Below are 10,000 nucleotides of genomic sequence, written 5' to 3'. Positions count from 1 at the left end.
CCTCTACTACGTTTTATTAACTCACTCAGTACGGCCAGTCCTCTCTTCTCCTCTACACAGACCCCTCGGATGTCCAGTGGGTGTCTCAATGACCCAACCTTAGCTTCCGTCGTCAGAACTGTGGTATTCTTTGTCAACATTCACCTCTTCAGTACAAGGGCCTTCCACTTGCAATATTTTGATGGTGGTAATTGAGGTGAAACGCTGTTAACGTCGTCTCTTTCGCCGTTCGTACGGAGAGAGTTAAAACGATACCATTCAAATGTGAAAATCAATACTTCTAACAAAAAACAACAACAACAACAAAAAAAAAAAAAAAAAAAAAAAAAACACAAAGAAACAACAACAACAACAAAAAAAACAACAACCAAAAACAGTCACCAGTATGTGTGACGGGTATATTAGTCCAACAAAATTCCACTCCACTGGAAAGTTGTATACAGGAGGACATCCCAGAAGACTACTTAGGAACATTCTTAATTAACGCCAAGCAAACTTAGCGCCGCTAAGATCGGTCATACAACACACTCCAGCCAGGAACAACGTGAAAACTATCTTTGTCTTTTTTTTTTTTATTTTCTTTCCTTTTTAAAGTCGTGTCAGATTACATTTGTACAAAAAGCTGTATTTTCTGCCTGAGAGACCTGACAGTGTTGCAAGTGGTCAGACAGCGATCCATCATGTTTGTCGCCTTGACAACGGATTTGTCTGTCTGCGAGTGTATGTGGAGAAAATACATCCATGAGCAAAGATAGATGCGTAGCAACAAAACGGTTTAGAAAATAAAACAAAACGAAATAAAATGAAAAAAACTTAAATGAAATAAACTGAAATAAAATAAAATAAGAATAAGATAAAAACTCTGCTCTGCAATAAACTGCACCGTGAATAGATTTGCTGCCTTTTAACTCGCCAGGTGCTGGCGGGATTCGAACCACACACACACACACACACACACATCTCTTAGATTCGCGGGAAAGACCCTCTAACAATTTCAGCGAACGCTTCAGTTCTTTTTCACACGTGAGTTGAAAGGAATAAAATAAACGTGAGTGACTCGCGCAAATTCTGCGTGTCAGACCCGTTCCTGCTGGGAGGGGGGTGGTGGTGGTGGTGGTGGTGCTGAGGAAGTGTCAGCAAGACTGGGCGGTTCAGTTTGAATGCCCGACATTGATGTGTGACATCTTTTCAAGAAGAAAAAAAAAAAGCAGTGTCGTAGAACAATGTTTATACAAAGTTGTCAAGGGAGGGTTAGGGTTTGTTAAGTGCCTGAACGACCGGAAAGGGCTCAGAGAGAGAGAGAGAGAGAGAGAGAGAGACAGACAGACAGACGGACGGACGGACAGACAGACACAGAGATACAGAGAGAGACAGACGGACAGATAGACAGACAAAGACAGAGAGACAGAGACAGAGAGACAGACGGACGGACAAACAGACAGACAGACAGAGATACACAGATAGAGAGAGAGAGACAGAGACAGAGACATAGAGACAGACGGACGGACAGATTGACAGACGAAGACACAGAGAGAGAGAGAGAGAGAGAGAGAGAGGGGCAGACAGACAGACAGACAGACAGACAGAGATAAAGAGAGACACACAGAGAGAGATTTGGACCGGATACATAAACAGTAGAGAAACAGCCAAACACAAGCACAGCGGGGTGGGGGGTCGGGGGTGGGGGGGATCGAGGGGGGGGGGGAGGGAGAGACAGAGATGGAGAGACAAAGGAAGACCCACACAGAGGAACAGAGAAAGAAAAAATAACATAGATACGCAGAGATGAAAAGACAAAGAAACAAATGAACAGAAACGGGAAAAGAACGTAAATACCGGTACACAGAGATGGAGAGACAAACAGTCACACAGAGAAACAGAGAAAAAGAACATAGTTACGCAGAGACGGAGACACAAAGGAACAGTCATTGAGAGGAACAGAGACAGAAAATGGACATGACAGAAACAAAGAACAAAGACACGGAGATTCGTAGACAAAGGGACAACCACACAGAGGAACAGAAAGAAACAAAGAACATAGATACAGAGATGGGAGAGACAAAGGAACACTCACACACAGGAACAGAGGCAGAAAACGGACATGACATGAACAAAGACACAGAGATTCGTAGACAAAGGGATAACCACACAGAGAGGAACAGAACCAACCAAACCAACAACAACAACATAACTCAAATACACAGAGATGGAGAGACAAAGGTATTCCTGGTATTCCAACAGAGAGGGACAGAGACAGGAAAGGAACACAAGTAAGGACTGGCCGAGTGAATAAGACAGACACAAAGGACGCAGACAGGCGAAGAATCTCAACTTGGAAAAAACCCAGAGGACTGTGACCATCTGCAACCAACTACCTCACACACACACACACACACTCTCTCTCTCTCTCTCTCTCTCTAAAAAGTGAAGAAAGAGAGATAAAATTATTTGTATTTATATTTTGTATTTGTATTTCTTTTTATCACAACAGATTTCTCTATGTGAAATTCGAGCTGCTCTCTCCAGGGAGAACGCGTCGCTACACTATAGCGCCACCCAGAGAGAGAGAGAGAGAGATCATCTGTTATCCCTACCTTAGTCTAATTGAGGGAATATTTTTGCGACGTCCGATTAACTCACGTCGTGAATGTGGGCGGAAATGTATAAAGGTCTTTCTCCTGTTCAAAAACTGTTCACTTTAATTAAAAGAAAAATATTTTGACATTGTAGATCTACACCTCTTCCTGTCTGTCTCTCTTTCTTAGACATACACTCACTCCTTCACATTTTACCCCCTTCTCGTTCCTTCTCCCTCCGCCACATTGTAAAAACCTTGCTTTGATTCTGGAAAATTTCCGACCATAATATTATTAGATCTGTTCGGGCGTGCTTCTTCATAATTTCGTTTCCTCGGGGAGAGAGAAGAGTCATTCTCTTGCAGTTATTGAGGGGGTACCTGTTCTACCCCTAGCCCCTCCCTGCGTACATTTTCCCGCCAACAAACCTTTACGTAGTTTGACATCTTTCACAATGGGCAATTTGTATGAAGCTGCTTCTGGTGGTGATAGTGATGACGAAAATAATGTATGATGGCAACACTGTTGCTGCTACTGCTGTTGCTGCTGCTGCTGCTACACAGTTTCAGTTGATTTTTTTTTAACTTGTTATATCAGAGACGTGTTCTCCAGGTTCCATTTCTGTCACTTGTTATTTTCACAATTTATTATTTTGAAGGGGTATGACAATTGAGGAGGCGCAGTGGCAGATTCGGTAAGGCGCACGTTGGACTTCTGGTCCAGTGGTCACCAGTGATCAGGGTTCGAGGCGCAGTATCGGCATGGTGTTGTGTCCTTGGGAGAGGTACTTTAACTGTCCTTATTCCACCCTGCACTGAAGAAGAACCCATGGCAACGTGAGTCGTACTAGTAGCGTATTGCGTATGAATACGGTCGTGTATAGAGACGGTAATATTGAATCTTACCAATAGCAAAGGGGCTATAACTCCTGGTGCATGTTGAAGGATAAGGTTTTTGGGGGAAAGAGATTAAAGAGTTCTAACGAACGTCTGATTGAGTCAGTCGTGTCGGTTTACAAGGCCAAGTCTATCAGCGCATGATTGTATAAGAGTGTTGTCCTCTGGCAAAATCACGTAAAAAGAAATCCACTCTGATATGTACACAAATGTATAAGCAATCACTCAAGGCCTGACAAGCCCGTTGGTATATGCTGCTGTCAGGCATCTGCCTAGTAGATGTGGTGTAGAGTTTGTGGACTTGTCCGAACGAAGTGACGCCTCCTTGAGAAATTGAAACTGAAACCACCCACGTGTGACTGGATATGGGACTTCGGCAGAGAAAGGTTAAAACGCCGGAAGGAGAGGATTGGGACTCACCTTCCTATGCCAAGCCCTCGACATAGTGGACATGAATTCACTGCCCCGACGGCCGTAGAAGGTTATAGGACCTTCAACACTTACCATGACAATAGTCACAGGCATCCATTGTATGTTGCCTGTGATGCCCTCCCAACGCAGGTATATTTCCTCCTTGTGCCGCAGGATGACTTGAGTTCAAGCTAACATGCTGGTGTGTTGAAAAGTCTTGAAGTCAGAACTAGTAATTCATCCATTGCCAGATATATTTCTTGACAACATGTGCAAAATTCACAAGATACTTTTTTCTCTCTCTCTCTCTGATATTAGAAACGTGATCCTTGTGAGAGGAATGTCATAGAAACTACCAGCATATTATATTATTTGCCGTAAATTCATATACATAATGTAAACATCTATATTTCAGAATTGTTGTTAACACGGTTTTCGTTCTTCCCATGACTTATGGGCACGAGGCCTGATCCATTAAATCATTAGTCATTGTCATTGTCTCCCTCTCTCTAGTTCTCATTTTTCTCCCTCCCTCCCTCTCTCCCCCCTTATCTGTTTATGTCTTTCCCTCCCTTTCCCTCCCTCTCTCTTTGTCTCTCCCTCTTCCCCATACCCACCTCTTCTCTCTCTCTGTGTTTTCCTCCAACGGATCAATATGATATAGTTTAGACAGTAAAGGGAATGAACACATATAACTCACTTTGGCAAGAAAGTGGAGAGTTAATTGATTACCCGATACAACTCCATTTTTTAATGCACAGAGAATCCTAAATTCCTGATTATACATTTCGAGGACTGACTGGACGTGTTTAAAGGGGTGATTTCTTGACCCCACCCTTTCCATGGGCAAAGAAATAAAAGAACAAATAGAAAAATACAATAACTCTGTGTGGTCCAACAATATAAATGTGGTTAATGAAATGCACGAAACGAGAAGTACATGCTGCTACATTCCTGTCCGCAGAGTGGAATTAAAGATGGAAACATAAGTGAAACTCCACTCTCGTTCGAAAAAAACAACAAATCAACACGGACAAAAAGTCGTCTCTTCTGTTATACAATGTATCCAGTGTATCATCGTATGATACCCATTTTCGTGTTAGCAAGTGTTTTTTCTTCAAAGTCAGCAAGCTGATACGCCACGCTGAAACATGCCTTCAGGTCAATAGAGTTTCATGCCGAACGCGATGAAACTAGTACGACGTGTTGTACGTTATTCAAAACCCAGGTCCAATGAAAATCATGAGAAAATTACCAAGCACTCTTTTCCTTTCTTTGGACTATTTTTATGCTGTACTTCAGCTCATCAGCGATATTCTTCAATAAATCATTCACGCTTCAACCTGTGATAAAGACAATGATTGAATAACGTACAGGCAGCGACTTCACGCTTCAACCTGTGATAAAGACAATGATTGATTAACGTGGAGGCAGTGACTTCCTGCTTCAACCTGTGATAAAGACAGTGACTGATTAACTTGCGGACAGTGACTTCATGTTTCAACCTGCGAGAAAGATGGTGATTCATTAACGTGCAGGAAGTGACTCCATGCTTCAGCCTGTGATAAAGACAATGATTGATTAATGTGCAGGAATGACTTCTTGCTTCAACCTGTGATAAAGACAATGATTGATTAACATGGAGGAGGTGACTTCACGCTTCAACCTGTGATAAAGAATGATTGATTAACGTGCAGGAAGTGACTTCACACTTCAACCTGTGATAAAGATAATGATTGATTGATGTGCGGGAAGTTACTTAAAGATTCAACCTGTGATAAAGATAATGATTGATTAACGTGCATGAAGTGACTTCACGCTTCAACCTGTGATAAAGATAATGATTGATTGACGTGCAGGAAGTTATTTAAAGATTCAACCTGTGATAAAGATAATGATTGACTGACGTGCAGGAAGTGACTTCATGCTTCCGCCCAATGTCTGGTAGTCAGTTTTGTCGCCTTCCCAATCCATGCCTCTCACGTCTTACAGAAAATAGAATATCCTCAGCGCATTCAACGATGGCCTAGACTTCCAAAAGGCTTTTGACTACCCCACAAGACAACACCAGATCCGCCAGTAAAATCATACTCCCTGTTAAAAAAAAAGAAAGAACATCAACGTAAACGGTAGCCTTTGGTAGTCTACAGTCCATGGTGCGGGATGAAGTTGTTGGCAAATCATCATATTTCTTCTTAGATTGGGAGGAAAGTTGGTTTGTTTTCGCGGTCGTCCTACATCATGGTTGTCGGCTATTGCTTCCATTCACTCTGATAATGGAGAGGACGGAGTTTTAGGCGGACCAAATCTCTGAAATCAGCATCATTGCAAAGCATGCACCACGGATGGCATTACCAGCACATTTACCATCCCTGTCTTGGTCTAACTGTGGTTATTTTGTTACAACATCAAATTAACCCACTTTGTGAACTTGGGCCAAAAGTGGGGAAGGGTCTTCTTCTAGTGGTGGAGTTGAAAAAGAAAGAGAGGGACACACACACACACACACACACACACACACATACCGCACGAGAGAGAGAGAGAGAGAGAGAGAGAGAGAGAGAGAGAGAGGAACAGAGAGAGATTATATACATGTGCAGTCTCCACATGTCTGATGTCTGGAACTGATGTCTGGAATTCTCCCCCTTCACTCCTTTCGACTTTGTTCGCAGTTCTTGTTTTCTTTCTCTTTCTCTTTTGTGTAACAAGAACGTTCAACGAAAATCTAATCTTTACAATGTCACAGACGTATGGGAATGCGCATGCGATGTCCATATCAATGGCTGGTGGTCTCTTGCTAAAAAAATGATTCAGATGTACAGGAACGCCCGTCCTAATATGCATAGACGTCGCTGTGGTACTGGCAGGGCTTTCAAGAGTACATGTTTATTGATTATGTCTGACTGCGTGTAATGCCTCAGTACATAGCGTGAATGAGGGTGGATGCACAGACCGTTCCAGTTTAGTTTCAGTTTCAAAGATGTGTTAAAGGAGCGGACTGATCCAAATATGCTACACCCCACCTGCATAGTAAAGACACACACAAACAGCGCCTGTGAAGAAAACATATAAAACTAGTTAGGGAACGGAGGTGGACAAAGATGACACGATGTTCGACAGAGTGCATCCACGTGACAATAAGCACATGTTGAACATAGTTATATGTGTGCATGCATGTATGCATAGTAGTCTGTCGTGTCCGACTAATACAAGACCATTAGGAAAGCAGAGGAGGCAACCGCCGTCCTATCTGGACTAGAATTTGATTATAGTAGAGTGTCTTGCCCACGTTACATCCCGACTCTCTCGGCGAAGAAGAGTTTGGGACAGTTGGCGTTTCCCAAAGGATAATTAGCCCCCAGAGCTGCAGCACTGGAAGCCAGTACAATCTTGCCTGCCAAGTCGAGAGTCATAGTCCTCCACAAAAGACTTGCAAATGACTTGTTGGAAAGATACGCATATACAATATCGGTAAAAACAGAAGTAAGGTACTTGGACAAATGCTGTTAAATTCATGCAAACAAATCTGTGTTTTCTTCCTGCTTCTCGGTCTGTCTGTCTGTCTCTCCTACTCTCCCCCCTCCACACACACACACACACACACACACACACACACACACACACATATATATATATATATATATATACATATATAGATATATATTTATGATCATTTCACTGTCAACTGTTTGCAGCGCTTTGGCTGAGTACGAATAAACACGTGAAATGAGCGTCTCAGAACCTTGCTCATCACACAGTTTATTTATTTATTCATTATCTGTTTCTCTCTTATCAAGTCATGTGTGTAATATCACTGTTATATCTAACGCAATGTGGAACAAATTAAGATAACATCAGGATCGATTGGCGTGAGGAGAGAAAAGAGAAAAGATAAAGAAGAAGATATTTAAAAAGAAGAGGAAGGAGACATGGAGTACGTCTTAGAACTGCGTGAAGAAAAGAAATACAAGGAACGCTTCGTGCATCATGTGTTTTAGTGCACAACATGCATCTTTACCTATCCCTGTCCACATTCTGTGCGCAAGTCAGCAAACGATGGGCTGACGTCAAGAATCCTATCCATTCTCAGCGCGCCCTGCGGAAAGAGAGAGAGGTGGCGGAGAGAGAGGGGGGAGAGAATGAATGAATGAATCTTTATTTTTCCAACGGTGAAGATATTAGCACTTTGGCCGACTTACACATCTGCCGTTGTTCTAAGAGACACACAAACATGTACGCATATAAATGTAGTTATACTGAATACTTAATACATGTATAATGTACTAGTATAACACAGCGTCAAACTGAGAGACACAACATCACTCACATCTGTATGGAACGGAAGCGAGTAACACACACACGCACACACGCACACGCACACACGCACACACACACACACACACACACACACACACACACACACACACACACACACACACACACTAAGACACACCAAGGGAAAAACAACAACAAAACCCTAGCATGAATGCTACACATGAATGATTCAAGTGAAATTAACACAGAAAAGTAACGATAAAATTTTAAACACAGATGTAAGAGACATAAAAGGCAGCAAATAAGGCGACGGGTAATAGGGATATGGACAGATAGACATATTATGTGAAAGACAGAGAGAGGGAGAGACAGAGGGGAGAGAGAGACACAGACAGACAGACAGAGATGTAAAGATATGTCAGTGTGGGGAAAAAAGAAGAAGAAGAGAAAAAAAAAAAAGAGTTGGGTGAGGGTGGTTCACAATTTGTAATACATGTAAGTATACAAAATCGTAGACGTGACCAGACTAGAGTTTGATTTCGTTTGTTTGTAAAGAGAAAATCTCTGAAATAATATTATATGGCGTGATACGTTATCAACTGATTGACGCATTATAGTTTGTAAGGATTGTCAGTGACAATATTATACCAGATTTTCGGTCTGGCTTTCGGCACGCATGTACTGTCCAAGTTTCTCTTTGAATGTTGTGGTGGAAAAGGGTTCTTTGAGGTGTTTGGGGAGATTGTTCCAGCAGTGCGTGCCGGAATATGCCAAACTTGATTTATAAAGGTCTATTCTTGGCTTGGGTAGAGTAAGAGTCGCATTTCGGGAGTTAGGGTTGCGAGTTTCATAGCAGACAATGGTTTGGTGTAGATAAGTAGGGCATTTACCGAATATAATTTTATGCATAAGTACGCACTTATTCAATATTGTTTCGAGGGGGAGAGGGGAGAAAGAGAGGGGGGGAGAGAGAGAGGGAGGGAGAGAGAGAGAGAGGGGAGAGATAGAGAGAGGGAGAGAGAGAGAGAAAGAAAACTCAATATGCTAGCTCCATTCTCCACTCGCAAGCCCATTGTACTTTTTAAAAAGATTAAATTCAAACAATTCCATTCGTCTAGGGATCTGAACACTGCTGCCAGCGTACTTTACTGTTCACCCCAGACTGGAGCATAATTTTTATAGCCGTTGCTGTCCGAGAACTATTGTCTATGAAGGTGAATAAGTGTGCCCAGGGACGGGTGTGTACATTGGCTAGCGTAGTACAGTGCGACAAGGAGACAGCGTCGTCCTGACAAAGGCGCAGGTATCTGGCAGAGGAGAAGCAAGTCATTATCATCCAGTCGACAGTGTCCACGTCGTCGTTTGCATTTGTTCTTTATCTGAACAACTCCCGGGTTGGTGGCCTTCCGTTCATACCCACCTCTATTTCTCCGTCTGTCTCTGTCTCTGTCTCTGTCCATATCATGCGCTCAACGCACCAGGGGTTGACGTTAAGAATCCGATCCATTCTCAGCGCTCTGTTCATATGGGTCTCTCTCTCTTTATCTCTCTCTCTCCCTCTCTCTCACGCACAACTTACAGGATGGCAACATTCAATCGCCAAAGTAACTCTGATCTTGATTTTCTGTGTGGATTTAATCCTGTCGCCCTTTGTGCTTGCCCTTCTGAATATCATCACCCAAAATGCTGTCGTCTCCACAGCCATCGTCACAACCAACATCACCATCGTTTTCACACGGTTCCTGGACACTGAGATACAGAGAGAGAGAGAGAGGGACAGAAGCACAGACACAGAAAGAAAGAGAGAGATCGAGACAGAGAAACAGACATCGAGAAGGGATA

This window comes from Babylonia areolata, chromosome 1, assembly GCF_041734735.1.
Source record: "Babylonia areolata isolate BAREFJ2019XMU chromosome 1, ASM4173473v1, whole genome shotgun sequence".
Classification (NCBI taxonomy): Eukaryota; Metazoa; Mollusca; class Gastropoda; order Neogastropoda; family Buccinidae; genus Babylonia; species Babylonia areolata.
Note: the sequence above shows the minus strand (reverse complement) of the source record.